Source organism: Lactuca sativa, chromosome 1 (assembly GCF_002870075.4).
Source record: "Lactuca sativa cultivar Salinas chromosome 1, Lsat_Salinas_v11, whole genome shotgun sequence".
Lineage (NCBI taxonomy): Eukaryota > Viridiplantae > Streptophyta > Magnoliopsida > Asterales > Asteraceae > Lactuca > Lactuca sativa.
The window spans coordinates 180676882-180682881 of NC_056623.2; positions in this window are offsets into that span (position 1 = coordinate 180676882).

Sequence of the window (6000 nt, forward strand, 5' to 3'; positions counted from 1 at the left end):
TCTTTTAATGAATGAGGGGTTTGTTTTAGTAATTGTTTGAATTCATGGCTCACAAAACTCCTCTCTGCTCCACTATCAAATAGTACGCATGCATATGTGTTATTGAGGAGAAACGTACCAGAAACCACCGAGGGATCCTTGACTGCTTCTCCGTGTCCCATCGTCAGGACTCTCCCTACACCTCCAGCATTGGTGTTTCGTGCTTTTGGGCAGTTTCTTTTGAAGTGCCCTACCTCTCCACATCCGTAATAGGTTTTACTTGCTCCGGTGTTGGCGGCTGGGGCGACTTGAGGGGCGGATTGGGCTGGCACTTTACAAAATCGAGCAGTGTGCCCCTTCCGGTTGCAATTACTGCAGTGCAATTCCCGACAAGCAGCGGTATGGTGGAAGTTGCACTTGGGAAGAGTTCCTGCGTATTGCTTTGGTGGCGCTGGAGAGGTAGCAGTAGTGGCTGCACGGACAACAACAGTCTGTTGCTTCTTTGTGGGGTCCTGTGCTGGTTGTTTCTTTTTACTGTTCCAGAATTTCCTCTTGTTGTTCCCTCCTTTCGTTTGGTCGGTGGTGGCGACCATGGTGCCACGGCTGGCCCTATAATCGATAAGTTGTTGTGCCAATTCCTTGGCACTCTCAAAGGTAGTAGGTTTCGAGGCCAGAACACTATCATGAATCTGGGATGATAGCCCCCAAAGGTATCGTTCTACCTTTTTCTCCTCCGGGGTGACCATTGCTGGACAGAGGAGTGCTAGGTCATTGAATCGGGCAGTATAAGCTTCGAGATCCGTCCCCGACATCTTGAGATTCCAGAGTTCTTCTTCGAGTTTTTGTATTTCTCCCCTCGGGCAATACTCCTTTAACATCAACGCTTTTAAGTTTTCCCAGCCTATGGAGTTAGCCACTGCAGGAGTAAGTGACTTAACTCGGCCATTCCACCAAGTAAGAGCTTTTCTTGTGAAAGTGAATGCCGCATACTTGACTTTGCTCGCTTCGGGACAAGCACAGATTTCGAAGACTGCTTCGGTCCTTTCGAACCATTGCATCAGCGCTATGACGCCCCCGCTTCCGTTGAAAAGATCGGGTTTGCCATTCGTGAAGTCTTTGTAAGAACACTCCTTAGTGCGACCCGTGCTGTCCCCCCGATTCGAGTTAGTATTCCCGGATCCGGAACCGCCGGAACCATTTGTACCCATTTGCGACATTGCTGCCGCCACGGCTGCTATTACTGCAGCTTGAAACATCACAGGATCAAACTCCGGAGGTGGTGGCGGAGGGGGTGGTGCTGAGTTTCCGGAAGGTCTTGGTCTTTTCCTTGGTGGCATGGTTCTGACACAAAAAAAAATAAAAGAAAAGACTTGTCGGTAAGACTTCAATGGTGATAACGAGTCGAGTGTTACTTGTTTCATCTCAATTGTATTTTATCCGAGTTTACTAATTTAGAAGGTAATTCATCGAAAAGTTTACGCAATTAAGCTTATGAATTAAATAGTGTTGACCCGAGCAGAGTCATGTGTTTGGTTCGTGTCAGCATCTAAGGAAGTAAAATACATGCCACATTCATTGATAATTTGTTAGTACATATTGTTTTGAGAAATTTGGCCTCATAAGGGTCTACATTACATCATAATAAAAGATAAAGTTTTGGCAGTACAAAAGCCCCTTTGACTAGTGTGATCACTTAGTCGCGAGGTCAACCTATTCGCAATAAAGAGTAGCACCAACGCATACTCGAAATCCTAGATTTATAACAAAATATAAGTAGCGCGAACACTACTCGTGGCAGGTAGCATCTGGTCCATGGTGGCCCTGGGATGAGGTCGAGGGCCCCTGAAGTTCCGCAATCCGGCGTTCGGCCGCGATCACTCTCTCCTCGAGAGCTACATGCCTCTCCTGGTACTCCCTTACCTCCGCTCGAGCAGCGGTAAGGTCCTCGATGATTTGGTCGAATGGATAGAAGTCCCTCTCCAAATCCCGGGTGCGTGCATCGGTGGCTGCCGTAATAGCGCTGAGATTTCGAACCTGGTCTGCCATTTCCCTACTCTGGTTGCCCAAGTTCGTGATGTGCTGGGTCATAACGGGGAGAGCTCTGTCAGCCGGTCCCCCGTGACTGAGGTCATAGTAACCTCGTTGGTCGCCATAGGGTGACCTCTGGCGTTGTTGCCGGCTCCACCTCTCGATCATGGTTGCCCAACGGGGCTCTGGCCCGTTGTGCCCCCAGCGGTTTGCAGGTACCCTCGCGATGTAAGGAGGGTTGAAGACTTCCTCCTCTGGCTCTTCTTCACCTTCATCCTCATCCATGTCCACCTCGTCGTCTTCCTCTTCTTCTTCTTCTTCGTCTACCTCCTCTTCTTCTTCTTTGGGATCCTCTTCGGGATCCTCTTCAATCAGCTCTTCGGGCTCTTCCTCAATCCAGCCGGCATTTCCCTGGTTGGGAAAGTATGGGTCTCTTGGTTGGTGAAATCCTGCCATGTCGTCTGCGCGAGAATAGAGGGGTAAGAAGCAGATAGCGGTAGATATTAATAATATTACGATATAGCAACATACAAATACTCCTATAGTATTTTAAATGTTTAGATTTGGTTCTTATAGCGTTCTTTGTAGGGTGAAGTTAGGTTATTAGATTTGTTGCCCTCCTACGACTATCCCCCGATATGAGTAAGTCACTTCCCGGATTAATATAGTTGATCAGGCTATATCCTTCCCAAAACTGATTACTCATACCAAGGCATACTCGTAGCGTTCAACTCCTCTTCTTTTAGTTTATGTTCTTCTAGTTATGACACTACGCGAGTATACAATGCATGTAGGTATACTTTTAAACAAGAACTATTTGTTTTCTAAAAGTATAACCGGTTAGAATGTTTTAAAATCAGAGACTCTTAGTCCCAAATGTGTTTATAGTTTGTATATCCTATGTTGTTTGATATACTTAATTCACTGTAAACCGTGCTCTGATACCAATCTGTCACACCCCCAAACCAAGGATGGCGTAAACGTCCGAGGGTGGAGGACTTCATGTGTAGTATCATAACAACAATGGCAATAGTGATGAAAGTAAACACAACCAACATATATATAATTGAAAGAGTTACATCATTGTATGAATTACATGTTTCAAAATCAATTACAATATGTTGTCAAAATATGATAAGTTTGACGCCTCAACGCCCCATCCTCAAAAGTACTTTGTTACCTGTTTAGCGATTTCCTGAGAATACAAGTAGTTTGAAAAAGTGTCAACACAATGGTTGGTGAGTTCATAAGTTTTTGTATATAATTATGAAAAAAAAAGCTTGTCTCGTAATTGTATAGTTATTCCTGAAAAATCCGATATTTTCCTTAAAATGAATACTGTAGTCTTGTATCCAAAGACTGAAACATATGAGTAATCTTCCTTATTTACAGAAATAACGTGAGTTTATTTCAATATAAACGCGTATGATATTAGTGAAATTCTCGTAAATTCTTAAGTTTGTTAATACTTTCTGTGAGTTATTATAACCATACTTGACATAGACGGCCTCGTAATGCGACGTTCTTCAGGCGTCGCCGTTAAATGACACTTGTCACCACAGACCTGCCGGTCTAGCTGTTGCAAGCAGCTCTGGTGTGGGTTTGTCAAACCCAATATAGATCTATACACAACTATCACGTTCTCCCTACAAGAGACTCTGGTTACAATTTACAGGACTTTTCGACTTTGTTACTTTGGAAGTAACCCGAAGGGAATGACTCACAAATTTATTCATTAACAGATTTACGTGAACTAAACTGAAAACCTTTGGTAAATAAGTTTGAGAAGTAAATGATACATAAACTACACCTATTATAGTTTATCCAAAACGTTTGTAATGTATAAGAATTCTTTTATGAATGCTTTAATACTATGAATCCATAAACTATGCTCATTATAGCTTAATTTACGTATTCTAAATGAATGAATAATCTTATCATGAATGACTATATTTCAGTTTATGATGATAAACTAACAAGGAAACACATTCAATATATAGAACTTATCGTTATACACTTTGCTCAACATAATACAAAGTGTTATGAAAGTTATAAGCTGTTAACAAATTTTCAACCTTTCTACACTGTTTTTGAAAAGTCATAGAAAAATCATACGAAGTTGAAAACTAAATCCGTAAATTCTGAGAGTTCCCAAAATGTGTCTAGTTCACTCATAATTTTTATCATGATTTTTAATGACCTCCAACTTGGGTGAAAAAGTCCATAATCACAGACTGGTCCGGATTGGTGTTTGAAATGATAGGCAGTTTTGTAAAAATCACCATAAATTGTAGAAAAATCATATGGAGATGTTCAAGTAGTCATTTTAAAGCTAAGAACTAGAACTACTTACAACTAAAACAGTTTTTCAAACAAAAATGTTTAAGTTGTCCAAAACAGTCCATGAATGGAGTCCAACTTTTTTGATGAAAGCTGTTAGAAAAATTTAGTTATGTTCTTGGTGTTTTAACTTGTATTCCCCCCCCCCCCCCCTAAAAACTTAAGAAAACATAAAAATGTAGGGGTATGAACTCACCTTGAGTGATTTCAGTAGGTAAGTGTTGAAGAAGAGAAGTGTTCAACCCAAGAACACTTGAAGAATCACTTGAAGATTCGAAGATCTAACAAGAATGTGATGATGTTTGTGTAAGGAATCTTTGACTTTGAGTAGGAGGATGTGTAATAATCATAAGAAAGATGATGATACTTGCTAATTGTAGGAGAAGAGTCTTGGAGTATGCCTTGAAATTCTTGAATTAGAGTGTCACACCCCCAAACCAAGGATGGCGGAAACGTCCGGGAGTGGAGGACTTCATGTGTAGTATCATAACAACAATGGCAATAGTGATGAAAGTAAACACAACCAACATATATATAATTTAAATATTTACGTCATTGTATGAATTACATGTTTCAAAATCAATTACAATATGTTGACAAAATATGATAAGTTTGACGCCTCAACGTCCCATCCTCAAAAGTACTTTGTTACCTGTTTAGCGATTTCCTGAGAATACAAGTAGTTTGAAAAAGTGTCAACACAATGGTTGGTGAGTTCATAAGTTTTTGTATATAATTATGAAAAAGCTTGTCATGTAATTGTATAGTTATTCCAGAAAAAAATCCGATATTTTCCTTAAAATGAATACTGTAGCCTTGTATCCAAAGACTGAAACGAATGAGTAATCTTCCTTATTTACAAAAAATAACATGAGTTTATTTCATTACAAACGCTTATGATATTAGTGAAATTCTCGTAAATTCTTAAGTTTGTTAATACTTTCCGTGAGCTATTATAATCATACTATGACCTAGGTGGCCTGAAAACGACGTTCTTCGGGCGTCGTAGAACTGAAATGACACTTGTCACCACAGACCTGCCGGTCTAGCTGTTGCAAGCAGCTCTGGTGTGGGTTTGTCAAGCCCAATATAGATCTATATACAACTATCACGCTCTCCCTCCAGGAGACTCTGGTTACAATACAGGACTTATGATTTATGCGAAGTGAATGTCTCACAAAGTTATTAACGAATTTACACTTAACATAATGAAAGTTTCCCTTTTGTATAAATGTACCCTTCTGAAATGTATGCATTTTGAAATCTATCGTAAATTATACCTATTATAGTTTGTCAAAACAAGGGTAGTAACAGCAAAGTACGTAAATTATACTTAACATAGTTTAATAAAATGTTTGTGTGTAATGGGTATACTTCAATAATAATGCTTTGTTTAATCTATGCTTTATCTAGTAAAAATCCATTTGTTAACTGGTTTATGTCTAGATACTAACACAAGAATGTCATATATTGGAATAACACATAAACACATAATAATATACACCTTGCTCAACATGTTACAAGGTGAAATGAAATTGCTAGTGCTTTTCTGATTATAACATTTTCTGTAACTGTTATTAGAAAATTTGTAGAAAAATCATAAAATGTCCAAATCAAGTTCTGTAACTTCTGGGAGTTTGGAAAATGAGCCTA